The sequence below is a fragment of the Dromiciops gliroides genome, chromosome 2, assembly GCF_019393635.1.
Source record: "Dromiciops gliroides isolate mDroGli1 chromosome 2, mDroGli1.pri, whole genome shotgun sequence".
Taxonomy (NCBI): Eukaryota; Metazoa; Chordata; class Mammalia; order Microbiotheria; family Microbiotheriidae; genus Dromiciops; species Dromiciops gliroides.
In genome coordinates, this window is record NC_057862.1 from 186,619,098 (window position 1) to 186,640,578 (window position 21,481).

A 21,481-nucleotide genomic window follows, 5' to 3' on the forward strand; every position below is an offset into this window, starting at 1 on the left:
TTCCTTCCTTCCTTCCTTCCTTCCTTCCTTCCTTCCTTCCTTCCTTCCTTCCTTCCTTCCTTCCTTCCTTTCCCTTTCTTTCCTGGTTTAATGGTAGTATGAAATGTGTAAGAATCTCTTAAGACTTTCTTCATTGAGAAAAGCTTCACCTCCATTCAAAAAGGCACCTTACATGGTAATATATCTGAGTAAACGAGATTCAGTCCAGTTGAAGTTTACTATGTTTTAGTACCGCTGTTAAGTTAATAATAGGTTGGTTGTCCACTGATAATCGTTTACTTTCCCCGAAGATGGGAACTTTTAACCCCAATTTATTTACATGGGAGAAGGTGCTCAGTGACTAAAAATAGTTTCACCCTCAACTGTGCTCAATGTATCTGAGAATGCTTTCGCTTTTTCATTAGTGTTTTGAACAATTCAAGAGGATAGAACAAAGCCTATAAGAGGGTACCTGGGGGAGGGACAAAAATGGAAGGAAGATCTGGTCAAAGAAATGATATTTCCTTCTGAAAAAATTTTAGAGAAAAATGAGGGAACTAATGTTAAAACGTTTTTGGAAGGACACCCCCCCCCCCCGCCCCAGTATGTTAAGGCGACCATTTTTCTGGCAGAATAAAGTAAAATTTCATGTCATTGATGGTTTTTGTTCTCTCCGATGTGTATCCTGTGCATTCATCGTCTTGAAAAAAGGATGCAACGTTTTCTACGTATAGAATTTCAGTAGATTGAATAGAAATTCATACTGAAGAGTTGGAAATGTTACAGTGTAATTCTTCGTGTAGCTTTCAATTTAGTGAACTCAAGTGACCAATGACTTATTGGTCATACTGATTGGTCTACTGATTGGAATAATCACATTCCTGATATTCTAGACAGAGCAAGGAGCATCTTCTAGTTTAAAAATCACTTGCTCTTTAAAAAAAAATTTTAAATAAGACAATTCAATCTGACACTTGGTGTTTTTCAGACCCTTGATAATGTTTTGGTCACCCTCTCCCAACCAAGTACTCCCACTAAGGATGTGAGAAAGTAGGTGGGGCAGACCATGAGAAGAGGGAAAAGAAGAGAGATAGGTGTCCTGATAAGGCAGCACACCTCTGTCAACAGTGAGCTCCGTCTGCTCAGGCTGGAAATGGTTTTAACAGGCGGTAAAATTTCATCTTGCGGTGTCAAATTGGGGTCATTTTGGGGTTAGAGCTCTCAGTGTCCGAGAAGGAGCTGTCCAGCTGCATGGGGACTCATTAACAGCGAAAGATCTGTTTCAGGAAAAACAATTCAAAGACAATCGAAGGGACAAAAACCCTCTTTACAAGTGGACCAGAACAAATATGGATTCGGAAACTTATTCCCCAGAAAATCCGAAATCTGGGGGGTGGGGGTGGGGGGGGAAATGAGAAGATAGCTTCTCAAACTTGAGTCTGTTTTTAATCAGCTCTTAAGAGTAGTATCTCCAAGCCTTTTGCTTGCTTTTATGTTTTTCTTTCTGTTATTTAAAAAATTCTGTCAATTAGGAATTGCAAAACCAGGTAATATAAAGGATTTTAAAAATACTTAATTTCCATTATAATTTAATTTGAACGCATTGCCCTCTGTAGGCTATTTATTTTGAAGGGGGGGGGGGGAATTTCAGGATCTAGACTGTATTTTAAATGACTACCCTGGCTTGTTAAGGAGCCGGCCTGTTTTTCTTTCTATAAAGTTATAGATTAGAACAGATAACTTGGAGTTCCTAAGAGTGTGGGAAGTACACATTGTTAATCTGGTTTATTAAATTCGTGTGGTTTAAATCCTTTTAGCCTTCTTACATCTGTTAGAACAATTGATGTCTTGCCGGAGGAACAAATAAATCCAACCTTAATCTTATTTGTAACTTTATTCATTGTTTGTAAATTGAAGTATTTTTGGATTATGCAGATTTTTGCATCTATAACTTTTACTCAGATTTGTACACTCTTGGGGGGGGAAGGGATTATTACCTTTGTTACTAAATATAGATAAAACAATGTTTTAAAAGAAAGTGAAAAGGTGAAATTATAAATCTTTGGGATACCCAAATTAATATTGCAAGGTATCTGAGGAAAATAAAAATATATTATGTTGGATCAAATAAGTAAAACCATGAAGAATAGGTGAATGTGCATTCTCTCTCTCTCTCTCTTTCCCCCTTGCCTCCCCAGTGGCCTTTGGCTGCCCCACTATTCCAACTATTGCCTCTTCAGGGACCCAGTTCCAAGGGAAATTTCTGTGTTCCCTATTGCTTCATCAAAAGCTAATAGAAGAGTTGTTCAAAGTCTGATTTCAATTCAGAAATCTAGGCTTCATCATAGCTTGGCATGGAAAATCCGGACAAAATGCTCTTCTTGATACCAGTGGGGTAATAGTTGAGATTATTGATGTGATTTCCTTGATTCTTTCTTTCTTTCTTTCTTTCTTTCTTTCTTTCTTTCTTTCTTTCTTTCTTTCTTTCTTTCTTTCTTTCTTTCTTTCTTTCTTTCTTTCTTTCTTTCTTTCTTTCTTTCTTTCTTTCTTTCTCTCTCTCTCTCTCTCTCTCTCTCTCTCTCTCTCTCTCTCTCTCTCTCTCTCTCTCTCCCTCTCCCTCCCTCCCTCCCTCCCTTCCTTCCTTCCTCCCTCCCTCCCTCCCTCCCTCCCTCCCTCCCTTCCTTCCTTCCTTCCTTCCTTCCTTCCTTCCTTCCTTCCTTCCTTCCTTCCTTCCTTCCTTCCTTCCTTCCTTCCTTCCTTCCTTCCTTCCTTCCTTCCTTCCTTCCTTCCTTCCTTCCTTCCTTCTTTTCTCTTTTGCAGTCGTCTAATACTCTTCAAAGCATAAAAACTGTCTTATCTGCAAAGTTCCATACTAAGATTCTTGATCTCCTCTATAACGCGACTGACTTCTCTACAAGTTGAATTATGAAGAGTCTCATCGATTTAGTTACCTGTTAACTTTGTTTCCCTTCTCCTTTTCCCCCCTTGTGGAATAGTAAGAGAAGAGGGTGCATTCTGATTCTTCTACCTACTTGCATCTCCCTATCCCCCCCCAATTCTTTTCTCCCCAAAACTACCATCCTGAAATAATCACCCTTTCTAGGTTTTTGAGCGGGTAGGTTGGATTTGTAAAAAAAAATTATTTTCGTTTATTTTTCCTTATTTCTTTATCTCACAGTTTTATCCTGTGAAACATCATAGAGAAGAAAGGAAGAATTTCAATAAATAGCCCTCTAGCGCTATCTGGCGGGACTCCAACACTGGAAGTACTCTTCCCATCTCTCCACAATTTCTTCTTAAATCTCTCCTCTCTTCTCCTGTCTTGTCCTGTCCTGTCCTGTCCAGTCCAGTCCTCTGCTCTTCCATCCTCTCTCCCCTTCTATTCTCACACCGTCTTCGACTCACTTGCCTCACTCCTACCCAAATCTTCAAGGGGGAAAATCCATCCAAGAGCCCTGCTAAAACGCTCCAAGAACTAGGTGATGCCAAAAAGAGGTGTCCAGAGTTTTGCGACTACACCTGAATGATGGGGGTGGGGGTGGGGGTGGGGTTAAGAATACTCTCTTTTGGATTAGCATTTTAATTTTAGGCCGTTAACGCTGCTAATGATTAATTTGGAGATAGCAATTATAACCGAAAGGAACTGTGATTGTGGATTTTGCACTAAACAAATTTAAAACTAAAATCCCACCCCACAGGTCCAAATTAGTAAAAAATAATTTTTAGGGAGAAAGAAATGTTTTCAAATGGCTTTTGCTTAATCGACACTAGTTCCTGATTTCGCAGGCGATCGGATGTGTAAACACAGCAGATCGAGGTGAGCCTGACTAAGGAGGGAGAAAAATTCTCTTTACCTCCCTCTGTGTCTCTGTTTTTGTCCGTCTCTCTCTTCTTGTCCTATTCTTCAACCTTCCCCTACCCCACCCCAAGGAGCAAATAAAGGATTTTTTGTTCCCATTACCAGCTGGAATCTGTCTTATCGAGGGTTAGATACAGAGAAATATGTATGTGTGTGTGTGTGTACATATGCATATTCGTATATATTCTGTATATATATATATGTATATATGAGTATGTATATATATTCTTTTTCCAAAAAATGAGACCACCAGAGGAGGTCGAAAAGAGGACTAAACAAAAATTGTAAGAGTCCTTTGCGTGTGTTTGTAGGGGTTATTGGAGATTCCAAATAATAAAATTAGGAGGAAAGGAAAGCCTCCCCCAAATTGGGGAGTCATCACTCACCGTGTTCCCTTCTCGGTTATATGCAACTTCTTATTTGGTTTGTGGTAGCCTGTGCACCATCAAAAGTGTATGTGGTGGTGGGTGGCTTGGGTGGGAAGAAGGGAGTGGAGAGCAGGAGACAATCTACTGAAATTGGGTTTTACATTGGCATAGGGTAGTATCCATACCACTTAAAATCCTCTCTCCCTCCCCCCCCCAAACTGATCTAAGGGGGATAAACACACCCACACCCATGCAACTCCAATCTGCCCTTTTGTCAGCTCTCTTCCTCCTAATTTCTGAAATACAGCAGAGACAGGGGCAGGCAGAGTGTAAGGGGGAGGAGAACACAGGTAGCAGCAGCAAGATCCAAGGAGATATAGCGCAACTTCTCATGTTAGTGTTGTTCTTTGTTTTATAAGTTTAGTTTGGCCTTTAAAAAAAAGTAGTGTGAACTAATTCTCCACAAAAGTAACCACTGGCCAGATAAATCCCCATGTGATAGTTCCCTATAGAGATTGCACATATCTAGATCTAGACTATCCAAAGAGTCCCTTGACTATAAGAGCAAAACATATCGAGCTCCTCTTTTCCCATTCAGAAATGTTTTTCGGAAATGTCTCCATAGACACAGTTAAAATCATAACCACAACAGCAAGGATAATAAAAAGGAAAGTCATGGCAGGGCTCTGTCCCCCAAGAACTTCATTCACCATGTAACAGACTTAGGGTTCTAGTGAACAAAACATAGTTTGCCTGTAATTAATTGAACACAGTTATTAGGTCATCATCAGCCACGGAGCAAATAATTAAGGCAGATTTTTACTTAAAATTGACCAGCCCTGGAGTGATAGATCGATTGGAGGTATAAAAAATGATGTATCAAAACATCAATGTCGATTATTTGAAATATTGTAGTCGAATTTTTTTATTGCTTCATCGGTTAAGTGTCTGAAAGTGCAGTGTTCAAACATATATTTATGTTGTCAATACTGTCAGAACTGTCACTTTTACTACACTGGATTTGTACTACATTTCGAATTGACTCATTTACATAAAATGCCCACCCTGGATTTTCCCTTCATCTCTCTCTCTCTCTCTCTCTCTCTCTCTCTCTCTCTCTCTCTCTCTCTCTCTCTCTCTCTCTCTCTCTCTCTCTCTCTCTCTCTCCCCCCCCCCCCTTCCGAAAATCCGTGTCAGTTTCATCAAAGGGTTCAGGAATCTTTGCCTTAGCTAAAGTATGCACTGCTTCATTTAGTCAATTTTTCACGTCGGATTATACGTCTTTTTCGCCATTTCCAATTCGAAAAGGGTTTGTCTCCACGCACTCCACCCCCATAGAAATAGGATTTAAACACTTTGTAGCAGTGGCGCTTTACCACGGCATTCCCCCTTTCCTTCCCCGCCCCCAACTACTTTGATAGAAAAACTAAAATCTATTGCATCGCCGAGTTTGTGCACACACATACCTACGCAGGTAGAGATACATCACATGCTCTCACATAGGCCAGGGTCCATCCTCAAATTACCTGGAAGATTGACGGTATACTAGGAAAAACGAATTTGGAAATATACTTCCCCCCACTTTTTACTTAAAAGCTGTGATAAGAAGGAAGTAATACATATAAATGATCGGCACTTTTTTTTTTGCCTTTAAAAGCTTTTGAACTCAATAGAAAAGCATGTTAGAAGCAGAATTGACAGTTTTAATTCTACCCATTTTCACCAGGGCGCATCAGATCAGAGACAAGCAATTCTTGGTGTGGGGGGTGGGGGAAGGAGATGGAAAGCTGGTATTCACTTTAAGTTCTTGCCCTGAAAAATCACTGGAAAGTTAAAGACCATAGAAAAGCAAACATTTCTTCAGATTTAATGAACTAATTGTAATACACATAGATACGTGCACTTCTGTCCAATTTCATTCCTCTAGGCTCCCCTTCCCCCTTCCCTATCCCTAAAATATGATAGGAAAGATAGGGTCAGTTCTGGCCTGGCTGGAAGGACCTGTTTTCGTTCCTGACATGCTTAGGCGAGTTTGAAAACCCTTTCATTTGAATACTCTGTTTGGATGTTAAGAGATGCTACTCAGAAAGAAAGCTAGCTTGGCTGCATGCCGTCAATCTCAGCAGGTATGTTTTTTGTTTTTGTTTTTTTTAAAGAGTAGACCTCATAATCTTCATCCTCATGCTTGATTTTAAAAAGAAATGTGGAAAACAAAGGTTTTGGAAAGGAAAGTTCCGTGAGTGTGTATCTGTAAATATATACACATATGTATGCAAACATATATAAACCATAAACTCATACATCCATTACATGCTTGTGTGCAACCTCCCCCCATCCATCTATACTAAGGCAGAGGCAGCACAGTATTACCGCCAGAGTGCTTTGTTTACTTAGTGTTTTCCCCCCAATCTGTCCGCCATGTATGACAAGTGTTTCGTGAGGAAAATTCTTCAGCCTTCTACAAATACGTCGAGTTTGGCCATAATGATCTGTGGAAGTGAACGGCCATCATTTTCGCACATCCCAAGGTGTTGCAGGAACTAGGAGAGGGGGTTGGAATGCTTAATTATAATGTGGAGGGAGGGTGCTGAGACCTTTACAATGGCTGTACCTGTAGAAAGCTCAGAACCTCCTAGACAACATTTGGAAAAGGTATGGTTGACTTTTTTTTTGCCTTTGGGAAGAAGATATACTCTTGTGTAATAATTAGCTCAGACAATAAAAATAATTGGAAAATCAGTTGGAATTTCTGAGTTTTTAATTACGCTTAATTTTGTGCTAAGCTGTAAAATTATGAATGCCCCTCAATTAAACACTCTCCACTTGTAAAGCATTTAACAACAATTATTTCCTAATCAGTCTGAATGTGAGTCACAAATGATGCTACTTTGCATCAAAGGGACGTCCTTAGACGTTACCTTTTAGTCATAAGTAAGAGGATTAATTTCTATAATTAAGGGGATAAATATGTGCATAAATACATATTTTTTTTACTCGTTTTCACTCTGAGAGACACGACTGGCTTATAGTATCAATGTGCATTTTTAATTGTCCGCCTTTGCTTGGAATCTTGAAGCGGGCGTATAGAGAGGGAAAGACGAGCGTGCAGGCAGAGCGTCATGCAGAGAACACACACGTGGGGAGGCAGCGGTCAGTAGCAGGCTCTGGCAGCGCTGTCTGACTTCAGAATCGCATCCTTCCCAGGAGATTTTCCTCATAACAGTCCGAGGTAGTGCCTTTTTTTTTTTTTTAATGTTTTTACTTTTCGGTTTCTCTATCTCCAGGAGGACAGGTCTTTGCCCCAAACTGAAGCTCAAGGCTGACTTTTAATGATACAAATAAAAATTGAGCCTGACCTTTTTAAACTCCTGTGTGAATATCTCATTTACCTAATGACTTTATGTCACCTAGGAAGAAGGTCAATTTCCTCTTAACCTTTTCCCCACTGCTGCAGTAAGCATTCTTTCCTAATCAATTGTGGCTGGAATAATCAATTCCCGTTTTATGATCGCTGACAAACTCAATCTCTGAGCAGGGAGTCGGCTAGGCGGTGTTCACTCGTGTTGGGATAGCCTCGTACACCCAGCTCTCCACTGTTCAGAGCAAAGTCGAACTCTCTCCAGTGTAGTACCTAGACTTTGGCAAAGTTCCCTCCCCCAGCCCCTAGGGTAGTTGAGTTGTCACTAATCCGAACCTGATATTCACCAGAACTCCTTCAGTCACTGACAACGCTTGCAGCTTTGCCTCTCTACCACAGTCTCCTAGCCTGTGATTGTTTTCATTTCAAAGCTGGTCTGCGGGATGGAAATGTCTTGCCCATTCCCTTCGTTCTAGGCGGATGTTAGCCTTGTGTGTGCCCAATTCACTCTGTATACCATCAGAGCAACGAAAAAGTCCAGGGAGAGTTCACGAAAGAAATAAAATCAACTGGTAAACATTTTGTGTCTTCTCTCCCCTGAAGGATCGTAAAGTTGGAAGGAACTTCCGAGGTCATTTCTTCTAACCACTACGGTCTCTTACAGCATCCCTAACACGTTTTCCACTAACCTCTAGCTTAAAGACCTTTCTTGAAGCAGGGTACTCACTACCTCAGGAGGGAGTTTATTCCATTTTTGGGACAACTCTAATAGTTTTCCTTTTATCAAGCTGAAATCTGCCTCCCTGTGACTTCCCCCATTAGTCCCAATTCTGCCCTTTGGAATCAAATCAAATCTTTCCCATCTGAAAGTTCTTCAAATATTCCAAGAGAGTGATATATACTCCTGCTTCTTTTTCAGGGTAAAAGTCCCAGTTCTTTCAATTTACCCACATATGTACTGGTTTGGAGTCCCCTCACTCTGCTGGTTGCCCTTCTTTGGACCTACTCAGACTTGCCAGGGTGCAACTCACCACAGCAGATCACAGATGGGGGAGGGGGTGGTAAATTATTTTTATGTCTCCATTCCAATACTTCTCATTTCTAACTTTCAAGTTCTTGCTTCTTTTTGCTTCTTTCTCATAATATATTACCCAAGAGTTGGTTGGTAAGTAACTGGCTTAGAATTTGTGTTTTATTTCCCCATAGAAACACCAAATTATTGTTGTTGTTATTTTTACTATTAGGCAAACACAAATCTTAAATCATAATTAGCCAAACCATTGCCCTAAATTCTGATAATGCTTTATTGAATGAGAGAAGAAAAAAGAGGAAGACACTATCTTCTCCTTTTCCTGGGTACAGAGTGAACTATGTGTAAAATCATGAAAAAGTTGATTTCTTTTTGACAAGGAGACCACATCTACCTTCCTAAACTCCTCTCTCTCTCTGATGCCAAGTATCTTACATGGTGTAAAGCCCCTCAGGATTCCACCTACTTACCATTTTATCCCCCACAGTAGTTTATGCAAAAGTTATCTACCTCCACTCTACTCTACCCACAAAAATATTTTCACTCTTTACCACTGCAGCTAGGAGTTGAGGAAAGTAACCTTATTGGACTAATTCACACTAATTTAAAAATGACTGAGAACACACCAAGCCTCCCAACATTATTTGCATTTGTAAACAAGGCCATTAGTGAACCCAAATGAATCTCAAATTAGTAGCATTTCAGCTATTATGTGTTTTAAAAAAGTGAAGTAAAAGATAATTCAACAGATAGGGAAAGGCCATAGTGAGACTTTGGAGTATTTTGGGACATTAGTCACATGCCATAAACAGGCTAGCTTCGCTTGTCAGTTTTCTCACCTTGTTAATAGGAGGGAAGAGGTTCTGTTTTTTTAAGCTATTTTTGTTTTACTCTTCTCCACTTTTTTTTTTTTGGTATGTCCAAATGTATAGGTTCTTTAAATGCATGATAGTGACAGTAGTCCTCTAGATGAAAAAGTCAGGCTGGTCCTGTATGTGCATTTGGATGATTTATAAATTCAACCTCAAGTCAGAGGTTGTATGGGCCTAGAACCTCTCTTGATCCCATTGTCCCTAGTGGTGGCTTTGATTTGGGGTCTTCTGAAGAATAAGAAATATATCTAACAATACTTAAGGGAAATAGAAATTTTATAAGGAATGACTGTGGACTCTGGGTTAGTAGACCTGGGCTCTACCTTGGACAAGTCATGATACCTTACTGAGACTCAGTTTCCTGATCTGTTAAAGCAAGGATTGTATTTCATGATTTCCAAATTTCCTGGAAGATTTAATACACATATACTATACTGTGTTCATTTAGCCGATATTCTAAGATTTCAAGAGTTGATCTTAGCCTGCTATTCTGGTTCACACTAATCAAGGGAATCTTTTTTTCCCATTCGACACTATGTATTCACTATAAAAATACTACATCATAATAATAATAATTCACTACATAAAAATAATAGAAGAGGGAGGAAATTATCAACAAATCACGTAGAAAATTCTGGTAAGCTTGAGTTAGATAGTAAGAAAATGCTGGATTTCACATCAGAAGATCTTGGTCAAAATCTTGGTTTAGTCATCTGTGTCACATTGGAAAAAAACCACTTAATCTCTCTGGGTCTTAGTTTCCTCATCTGTAAAATGAAAGGAATAGACTAAAGCATCTCTGAAGTCCCCTTCTGTCTCTACCTCTTATCTAGTTTCCTCCAATAGAAGCAATATTTAAAGACTCAGGCTTTGTGGGGACTTCTTACTAAGGCTCCTCTGTAGCACCCCAAATTTCCTATAGACTTCTGTAGCACAGTACTTGGAACATAGCAAGCACTTAAATGCTTGTTGACTTGTCTTAGATTTTTTTTTCTTTCTTCCAGATAACAGAAACGTCTCCAGAGACTTGCTCTTCTCAAATTAATAGTTTCTGAAAACGTAATCAAACTTGCCTCTTTCTCATAGCAAGCTCACTACTCTGGGGCAAAAGTACCATCTTCCAACAACTCCCAACAAACAAAACAAAACAAACAAACAACAACAAAATCCCACCAGAAACTAAAATGGGTCTATGGTGCAAGTGAAACATTATGGAGGTGAAATGGGAAAGGGGGCCAAGTTATACTCCTTCCTTACACCATAAAGAATATTTCCTTGGGGGATAATGGTACTGAGTCAGCTTGTCTAAAACCATTTTTGCTGGGTGGATATAATTACTGAAGAAACATCTGAACATTTGAAAAATGGAAAAGACTGACATACCACAGAAGCTGGTAATGGGAGTAATGGAGAGAGGTTCCTTCTTGGGCAAAAGAATATGAAACATTACCTGGATGGTGTCATTCTGTTGCCTCACACTAGAAAACTGGTTATTACTCTCCCCTCCCCTTCCCCACTGCCAGATATGACAGCTGAGGGGAAGGAGGAGAGCAAAGAATAGAGGAGTGGTAGTCCATCAGGAGAGCCTTGGGAAAGGAGTATAGCCAGGCTTCCAGGGTCTTCTTGCCTTAGGCCATGGAGTTTACTTTCCATTCTCATGTACCTAATTTTCCCCTTTAGTCACCACTTGTGATTTTATCACTCTAGGGGTGAGGGAACTCCCTTAATTGATGCACTTCTAGTAGCTAGTGCTTCTAAAAATGTCTCACTTAGAGTTTCCTGGGATTCTGGGAGATTAAATGACCATTCCAGGGTCACACAGCTCATGTGCATCAAAGGCAAAAGGACTTGCATCTAAATCTTCCTGAGTCTAAGGCTGTCTCTTTACTACCTCATGATGTCTCTTAATGCAGCCATATTATAGGTGAAATGGGCTTTGTGGGCCTGTGTCTATGGGAAAAGGCACTGTGATTTCCCAACACATTTTTGTCTATACACCACACACACACACACACACACACACACACACACACACACACACACACACATATATAACCCACTACTAATAGTTCTGAATGGAATTTCCTGACTCAATAGAGATGGTCCAGTCAGTTTATTATGAGGCACCACACTATTACTGTTTTCACCTTGACTCTCATAAATTTTGAGTGGTCAGGCATGGAGTATTGAAAACCTTTGAGAGCTTCCTTCACAAACAGCTTCCACTTCTCTGTCGAGAGAAGACACTGAACACTCCAATAGAAATGCTCAAGAACACACTTGCTACAAGTTTCCAATTTCATTTCATTTCAACTTCTTGCTATTCTGCTCTTCTCTATGCCCTGCTAGGCCTGATTTACAGTCTTTGCTAAGTGTTCCAGCCCTAGCAGATAGAACAGAGAAGGCCAAGCACCACGCACAGCTGGAACCCATGGAGCCCCCCTAATGGCCTAGATGCAGACAGTGCCTGGAACTTTAATAGCCTAATGAAGTGGAACTTCTTGGCCTTATATGGGTGGGTCAAGAGAGAAAGAAATTCTAATGGGACTATTTTCTGCAATACAAAACAGGTTCTGGCCCTTGGCCCTATAACTGCATTGCCCTTATGATCACTGCATGTATCCCATGCTGTGTTATACATCAGTCATGTCTCAAAATTCAAAACTCTACAGAGAGGTACATTAAAAAGAATCACAGATAGCATTAACTTCTTCTTCTTCTTCTTTTTGCAGGGCAATGGGGTTAAGTGACTTGCCCAGGGTCACACAGCTAGTAAGTGTCAAGTGTCTGAGGCCAGATTTGAATTCAGGTACTCCTGAATCCAGGGCCGGTGCTTTATCCACTGCACCACCTAGCCGCCCCCTAGCATTAACTTCTGAAGGGGTCTCTGAAAAACTCTTCTTTCTATATGGAATCACAACATGTATTGACCAGAATTTTAGGTCTTCTTGGAATGGACTAGAATCCAGGTTTCTCTCTCTCTCAGGTTAGGATGAGTAACATGAATAAAGCTTTGACTTCCTTCCTTCCTTTTTTCCTTCCTTCCTTTCTTTTTCTTTCTTTCTTTCCCTTCCTTCCTTCCTTTCTTCCTTCTCCAATATTTTTCATCTAATATAAATCAGATATAGAACTAGAACCCAGTTCTTCCTAACTCTACAACTGGCCTTCTGTCTACTAAACCACACTGCCTATCTCCCTCTACTGCTACTATTGCTGCTATTTCTGCTGCTGTTGCTACTGTTTAATGTATAATGTTTTAAGGTTTAGATACATAATCTCATTTGGTAACTTTCTACATGATTTTATCTAAATTATTTCACCTCTATAGTTCTCTGTTTCTACTTCCATTTCAAAAAATTAGGGCACTGGCCTAGATATTCTCTATATTCCCCTTTAGATCTATGGGTCTGTGAATCTATGATCTTAAGATCACCTAGCCGACTAATAAAGCAATATCAGTTATTAATATTGTTATTACTTTATAGCTTAGTAGATACTCCAAAAAAAAAAACCCTCAGTAGAAGGGGGGTAGTACTATAATGTGTGTGGCCCAGTCAGAGTTGCTGAGAGAAATGTGGAAATTGAAGAAAATCACAGTAAACGTCATCTTCCAACCTGGTACAGTTGAGAAAAATACTAATTCTTAAGTCAGAGCACCTGAATTTGAATACTGGGTTTTTCATTGCCTATCTGTGTGACACTGGGCAATCTGTTTAGTTCCTTTGGTCCTTAGTCTCTTAGTCTGTAAAAGAGGGAATGAGACTAGATGACTTCTTTTTTTTTTTTTTTTTTGCGGGGGCAATGTGTGTTAAGTGACTTGCCCAGATTCACACGGCTAGTAAGTGTTAAGTGTCTGAGGCTGGATTTGAACTCAGGTACTCCTGAATCCAGGGCCAGTGCTTTATCTACTGTGCCACCTAGCTGCCCCAACTAGATGACTTCTAAGGTCCATTCCAAGTCCAAATCTATGATGTATGATCCTATGATCTGTTGATGAAATTTGCATTCCTCTAACTTTCATGCATAAGTCCTAGGCTTGTCCTTTGAATAAGTAAAATTCCTTTTCCAGGGGACATTCCTTCAAATATGTGAAGACAGCTATCATGTTACCCCTATGTCTTCATCTTCATCTTCTTCATCTTCTTCATCTTCATCTTCTTCATCTTCTTCTTCTTCTTCTTCTTCTTCTTCTTCTTCTTCTCCTTCTTCTCCTTCTCCTTCTCCTTCTTCTTCTTCTTCTTCTCCTTCTCCTTCTCCTTCTTCTCCTTCTCCTTCTCCTTCTTCTTCTTCTTCTTCTTCTTCTTCTTCTTCTTCTTCTCCTTCTCCTCCTTCTCCTTCTCCTTCTTCTTCTTCTTCTTCTTCTTCTTCTTCTTCTTCTTCTTCTCCTTCTCCTTCTCCTCCTTCTCCTTCTCCTTCTTCTTCTTCTTCTTCTTCTTCTTCTTCTTCTTCTTCTTCTCCTTCTCCTCCTTCTCCTTCTTCTTCTTCTTCTTCTTCTTCTTCTTCTTCTTCTTCTCCTTCTCCTTCTCCTTCTTCTCCTTCTCCTTCTCCTTCTTCTTCTTCTCCTTCTTCTTCTTCTTCTTCTTCTTCTTCTTCTCCTTCTTCTTCTTCTTCTTCTTCTTCTTCTTCTCCTTCTTCTCCTTCTCCTTCTCCTTCTTCTCCTTCTCCTTCTTCTTCTTCTTCTTCTCCTTCTCCTCCTTCTCCTTCTTCTTCTTCTTCTTCTTCTTCTTCTTCTTCTTCTTCTTCTTCTCCTTCTCCTCCTTCTCCTTCTTCTTCTTCTTCTTCTTCTTCTTCTTCTTCTTCTTCTTCTTCTTCTTCTCCTTCTCCTCCTTCTCCTTCTCCTTCTTCTTCTTCTTCTTCTTCTTCTTCTCCTTCTTCTTCTTCTTCTTCTTCTTCTTCTTCTTCTTCTTCTTCTTCTTCTTCTTCTTCTTCTTCTTCTTCTTCTTCTTCTTCTTCTTCTTCATGAGTCAAGTATTATTAAGCATTGAGTATGTCCCAGGCAATGAGGATACAAAGATTCAAAGAATGTGACTTGATCTCTTGTACCTTCACTATCCTGATTACCCTGCTTTTTTGTGCCCTCTCTAACTTGTCAGTACCCTTACTAAATGTGGTGCCTAAAACTCACCAACATTCAAGATGTGTTCTGGCCAGGACAAACTACAACCCAGCTATCACATCCCTTGTTCTGGATACTATAATAGGACATAATGCAACCCAAGATTGCAGTCACTTTTTTTTTTTTTAGTGAGGCAATTGGGGTTAAGTGACTTGCCCAGGGTCGCACAACTAGTAAGTGTTAAGTGTCTGAGGCCAGATTTGAACTCAGGTATTCCTGACTCCAGGGCCGGTGCTCTATCCACTGCGCCACCTAGCTGCCCCATGCAGTCACTTTTGTGACATTCAAAATATGCCTTTGATTTATCTTGAACTTGTAGTCTACTTAACCCCCAAGATCTCACATGCTAGGTAAATTATATTTCTCATGTATTTTAGGCTACATAGGGTTAATTGGCTGTCCTGGCAAACTAACGAGCACATATAACAGTGTTCCTATGGGGGAAAATGAATTCTTTTTTTGTTTCAAAAGTCATTGTTTGGAGATATAATGTATGTGTGCATGTATATGTATAACATGTTTATAGCTAAACAATGAATATATATGTGTGTGTATATATATATAATTTTGTTGTTATTCAGTCTTTTCAACCCAATTAGGGGTTTTCTTGGTAAAGATAATGGAGCAGTTTACCATTTCCTTCTCCAGCTGATTTTACAGATGAGGAAAGTGAGGCAAACAGGGTTAAGGGACTTGCCCAGTGTCAGGGAGCTAGTGTCTGAGGTCAGATTTGAATTCAGGAAGATAAGTCTTCCTGACTCTAGACCTACTACTTTATCCACTGTGCTACCTAACTGCATATATATTATAAAATATGATTGGTTTAAATATATATATTTATACATATTATAAAATATTATGTTTGTCTATATATCATATTTTTAAATCAAGAAATAACTTGATATATTATATTTGCTTGGATATATTATATATCTAAGTAACATATTTTAAAATAAAATTAGAATCCATTTTCTCATAGGAAAAATATCTATATAACATTATCTACAGGGAAGGAAGAGAAGTAGATAAGGAGCATCAGGAGAGGTACAAAGAGTACCTAAATCATTCAGAGAGTTTAAAGAAGAATGTATGTATTCTATCTACCTGTCTATGTATCTATTTATGCATACATATATACGTGGATATAATATACATAGATGTATATATGCATTCATTTATATAATACACATGTAATATAGACAGACAGATGGATAGACAGACAGCTAGCTAGCTAGAATATATATACTTTTCATTAAACTCTCTTTTCCCTTGGATTCTATGGGATTGAACTATTTGGATCTTGTTCCTTGGAAGGTTTATCAACTTCCATGGATTCACCTAGCATGTTTATGCAAATGGATTCAGAATGTTTAATCCTAGCCTTAATGAACCTCTCTCTTCTGTACAGAGATTTCTAGTTTCACATTTCCAACTGCCTGTTGGACATCTCCACTTCTCTCTATGAATGAGCATCTTAAAATAAATACAATTAATTTCTCCCCAGAAATCATCTCTTCCTAACTTCTTTATTTCTTTTTGCATTATCACTATTCTCCTAGCTCCATAGGCTCTACATTTAGAATATATGGACTTTGATATTTTCATGAATATATGATTCATTCAGTGTAGAGACTCACTCCAATTCCTGCCTAGCCATTCCTGTCCATACTACTTGACTTTTTTCCAAGTCTTCCAAATCTTCTATGGTGGTGGTAGTGGGGCTACTCAATGTATTGGGGGACTTCTTCTAGATGCCTTGACATTGCATGGATACTAATGAGCACATAAGCTCTTCTCAGTTCTTCCTAACTCAGTTAACCACATGATTGGTCTGCTTCCTTTTCTGGCCATACAATACAGTTAGCTCCCTGATGCCAATCTTTATGCAGCTTCTCTTGAACTCTTTTATTGGTAATGAGTTACAACCTACTGATATCTTTCATCTACGTTGGTGAAGAAGTATTGCTCTTCAACTGAGCCTAAATTTTAATTCCTTGGATTCTCTTATACCCCATGACTTGTGGCCATACAAAAGCCCAGAAAGATGTTTAAAAAGATGTGTGTGTGTGTGTGTGTGTGTGTGTGTGTGTGTGTAAAAGCTTGGTTCATTAAAAGCACCATGTAATTCCCCAAAGGTAAGCCAGACTATTTTTTTTTCCTCTCCACCTAATTCTAAGGCTGGATCATTATTCATCCACAGCATTTGTCCAAGTTATATTTACTAATGGACCAGTTCAATGGGTTTTTCAATCAACTTCCTACCACACTCTGGACAACTTCATCCACTTAGTTTTTCCTATTTGGATGGTTAGGCAAAACTATTTTGAGTAATTGTTGGTCTCATTTGGTAGTTCTGCAGTGTTCCAGTGCTTGATGAAAATAACACAATGTCATCTGCAAACAGAAACATGTAATGGACCTCACCAGCTATATAGAATTCTTCTTCCATTTGGACTCTGTCCTGGAAATGCTCCACAACAGCAAAATATCTTTGGCAAGCCTACATCTCCATGTTTTATGCCTCACTTGATATTTGTAATCAGATGGTAATTAAACAAAGTTATCTCTGTTGTTACATCTTTCAAAGTATTTTAAAAGATTTTGACATGTGCGTGGGAGACACTTTGCTGGAGAAGAGCCTTTAAAGCAATATTTTACATTACCAGATCATTTCTTATAGAAAACAAATAATATATACAGTAGGGTTTTATGTTCTTTATTCTTTTCACTCAATTGTTTGACTGAGAAATAAGGTGTCCTGTGGAATATCATTCACAAAACCCTGCCTATTCCTTTGTCATATCTTCATGAAGGATGTCCTTAATGCCTGTGTATATTATTCTTATAAAGCTTTTTTGCAATCACATAAAGATGGAAGAAGAATATGAGTCAGTAATTATTAATGTTTTCTTGGTATCCCCCTTTTTGGTAATGCTAAGGAACTAGATTTTCTCTAAGTCTTTCATATCCTTCCCATTTTCAGATACCTTAAAAATCAATCCCTCAATCCTCTCCAAGCTGTGTTATGTACGGGGCTAAAATTCCAGCTATACTATCTAAAATCTAATGAGTTATTGCCAATAAATTATAAGCTTTAGCAAGAGTATTTAAGTGTTTAAGTATTTATTAAAGAGCATTAGGATCAGAGAGAAAGGTACAAATCTAACTATTTCTAAGAGACCCCATCATCTGACCTGCCATGATGAGTTCAGGAACCAAAATAGAAAGAACCCCTCCACCAGTATCCACTTCCTACTTTGTGTCCTCCCAGAAATGGGAGGCTCCTCAAGTTGATTGGCTGGTAGCTTTTATAGACAGTATCTGAGAGCAAACGTCACTTCCTGATGCCAAGGTACTGACCACATGGCTTTCCCTCAGATGCCTTCTCCTCATGGAGGAGCTTTCTTACAGTAGCTCTCCAGCAGGTGGTGTTATTCCAATCATTGCAGTTAACACCATCCCAAACCTCTTGTTTATATACTTGGCCAAGTCTAGTTGGTCTTTCCATCTCTATTTTCTCTAGCGATAATTCTACCTCCTCATGCAGCATGGTAAAAATTGTGATATTAGAGTTTAAATGAAATGGCTCCACTTTCATTAATAGATAAAAGCATTTGCTACATGCATCTTTATCAATCTAAGTTTTTTATTTTTATTTTTTTAAAGTTTTTGGATATCTGTCTTCTTCCTTCTAGTTTCATCCCTGGGATGGTTTTACTTAGTTGAGTCTCTTGCCAAGCTTTCTATAAATGTGTTTTTTCCTTCCAGGGCTTCTCACTGTTTTATGAGTCAATACAGCTCATAATCTTCAACCACCCTCCTCCTTATGATTTTACAAATGAGTTTATGTTATAAACTGCTGTTGCCTTTGGCTGACACATCTCTCTACCTGGCAAGAGGAGTATTTGCTTGGCTGAGGTATTTTCTAAGCTCTTTTGGTCCTTCCTTGGGCAATGATTTACATTAGAGATAAGAGATGTATACAAATAGCTGTAAAACAAAATACGATTTGATAACTTGAAAGAAGCAATGTGCTATGAGAGAGTAGAAGAGGTAAAATTTGAAGTTCCTTTAGGACAAGGTCAGTGTCTGGGGAAAAAGTATCTCCAGAGTTTTTAGAAAAACATACTGCACCTAAGCAGATGTTAAATGAAGAATTATTGAATCAATTAATATTTTAGTGAGGCTCAGCTATGGATTTAAAAAAATGTGGACAAATATCCCATTAAGTTATCAGTTTAAATGTTATTTGTTCTATGTAAAACATAGTTTAGTTTAGCTAATAGGCCCTGTACTCTTTTAGTGATGGAACTAAATTCAGCTTAACAATAAAGGATCAGCAATACTAATTTGTCACTTTAAAAATCTAGCTACCAAAATCCTACAAAGCAGATTAAAAATTGGATTAAGATGAATGTTTATTATCTCATATAGTTCAAATTTAACTCTAGGGGAACATAGAATTTAATCCTGCAATAGTCCTGATTACATTTCAATAAAGGAACAAGAGAGTTCTACAAAGATTACTTTGTTTCTAATATTGGCCGTGACCTGTCCTATTGATAATATAGGAGTAGTTCTCAGGCATTTAACTTATGCAAAATCAAAACCAAAAGCTATATTAAGAACTATAAAGTTATGTTGGAGGGGATGTGGAAAAATTGGGACCCAATTCCCTGTTGGTGGAACTGTGAACTGATCCAACCATTTTGGAGAGCAATCTGGAATTAGGAGTAAACAGTTATAAAACTGAATATCCTTGAACCCAGTAATACCATTATCAGGTCTGTTTCCCAAGATGATTAGAGAAAAAGTAAGATAACTTATATGTTCTAAAATATTTATAGCAGCTCTCTCTTTTCCAAAGAACTGGAAATTGAGGCAATGCCCATAAATTGGGGAATGGCTAAAGCTGTGATATATTATTGTGATGGAATACTACTGTGCTATGAGAAATGATGAGCTGATTGATTTTAGGGGAAAAAAATGGGAAGACATGCATGAAACGATGAAGAGTGAAATGAGCAAAAGCATGAAACTGTTGTACACAATAACAACAATCTTGCTCTGAGAACAACTTTGAATGACCAAGTCATTTTGAATATTATAAATACTGAAATCAACTACAAAGGACCTATAAAAGAAGATGCTATCCACCTCCAGAGAAAGAACTAATAGAAGTATATGTACTATGGTTTTACATATATATATATATGTATATATATATATGTCTCATATATATATACATACGTGTGTGATGTTGGGAGCCTTCTCTAGAGTGAGGTGGTGAGGGAGGGAGAAAAAAATTTAAAAGTGCCCAGCAGAAAACAAAATAAAACCTGGAAGGAAGCACAGAAAAATAGAGTACCTTGAAAATTATGTCTAGTGATTATTACATAGTTTAAAAAATGGAACAGGGTGAAATGGAAATTAATGGTTTTATATCAATCTTCTTTTTGTGTCGTACCATGTACATGGAAATGTTCTTTTTTGTCTTTATGTATTTAAGATGAAAATGAATAAAAATAAAAGAATTATAAACTCATTTTTATGAAGAAAATATAAACACTCTATTAGAGTATGAGCATTGTAATGTAATGTTTTTTACACATTTTCAAACTGCCACATCTTAGGAGGAACAACATGGAGTGACATCAACAGTGGACTTGAATACCTCCATCATAGGGTTATTGTGAGGATCAAATAAAGAATTTGAAATAAGGGGCTTGATATCTAAACCACAAAGAATTACATTAATGCAGGCTATTATTTCTGGGACACATTTTCTTTTCATGAAAAATAAGGAGGTTGGATTTGTAAGCTACCGCTTGGACAGCTTGGGCTGAGAGGAAGTACTGATTGGGTACTTAGGGAAATTAAATTTTACATTTCAGTCTCCTTCTTAAAAGTCAATGGAAACTATGAGGCTTGGTCTCCAGAACTCAAGTTAAATGTTTGGTTTTTTTCCTTTTCCCATTTTATAGATGGAGAAACTGGAATTAAAGCATATAGCTAATTGAAAGACAATTGAGACTAGCAGCACAAAACTTTCTGAGACAAGGATCTCATTTGTTTAAGAACAACTTTGAGTGAATAAGTAATTTTTACTATTATAAATACCCAAATTAAATATAAAGGACATATGAAGAAAAGCACTATCTCCATCCAGAGAAAGAACTGATAGAAAGAAATATGTATAGAATAATTTTACATATATGTGTTTGTGTATATATGCCTATTTGTGTCTGATGGTGGCCATCTCTAGGGTGGTGGGGGTAGCGAAGAAAAAAAGGAAACAAAGAAATTATAGGAAATTTTTGTTGTATGTTTGAACGGAATAATAAGCTGTGCTTAGTAGTGTGTCATTTAAAATCCAAATTGTGGGTTCTAATCTGCTCCCCCCAGTTTTTTTGGGGGGGAAGCTGGCTAAAATAACTGATAAATTGAGCAAGAGTTTAGGCTTTTAAGGATTTATTAAAATATATTACAAATTAGTGAAGAGAGAGAGAGATTGGGAACAGATTCCTTATAGCATGGAAAATTCTAGTTTAGATCTATTCATTATAGCAAGAGAGAAAATCACTTTCCTTTCCTTGCAGCCCACGTGAAGTTCTGACACCAAGCCAATGTCCGAACGAAAAGAGGGACCCTCCTTTTTTTCTCCTCATCTGCTGCCACATGCTGTTCCTCAATGAAAAGAGTGAAAATCCAGTGAGCTTACCTCCGCTTAATAGTTCCTATCTCCCTCCCCAAAAGGAGAGGTCCTTCAAGCTAATTGGTTGAGAGTGGTCTCCTGTTGACATCAGCAGTATACAGCCTCTGAGAACAACAGGTCACTCAGGGCCAGCCAGGTGTGGTCTCTATCCAATCACCCTTAAGTAGGTACTCAGTCAGTTTCT

General features: G+C 38.4%; 1 long non-coding RNA gene across 2 annotated transcripts in view; it reads left to right on the forward strand.

Moving 5' to 3' along the window:
- LOC122742212 overlaps positions 1–21,481 on the forward strand; it is a 47,862-nt gene that overhangs the window by 1,611 nt on the left and 24,770 nt on the right. The window lies entirely within an intron of this gene.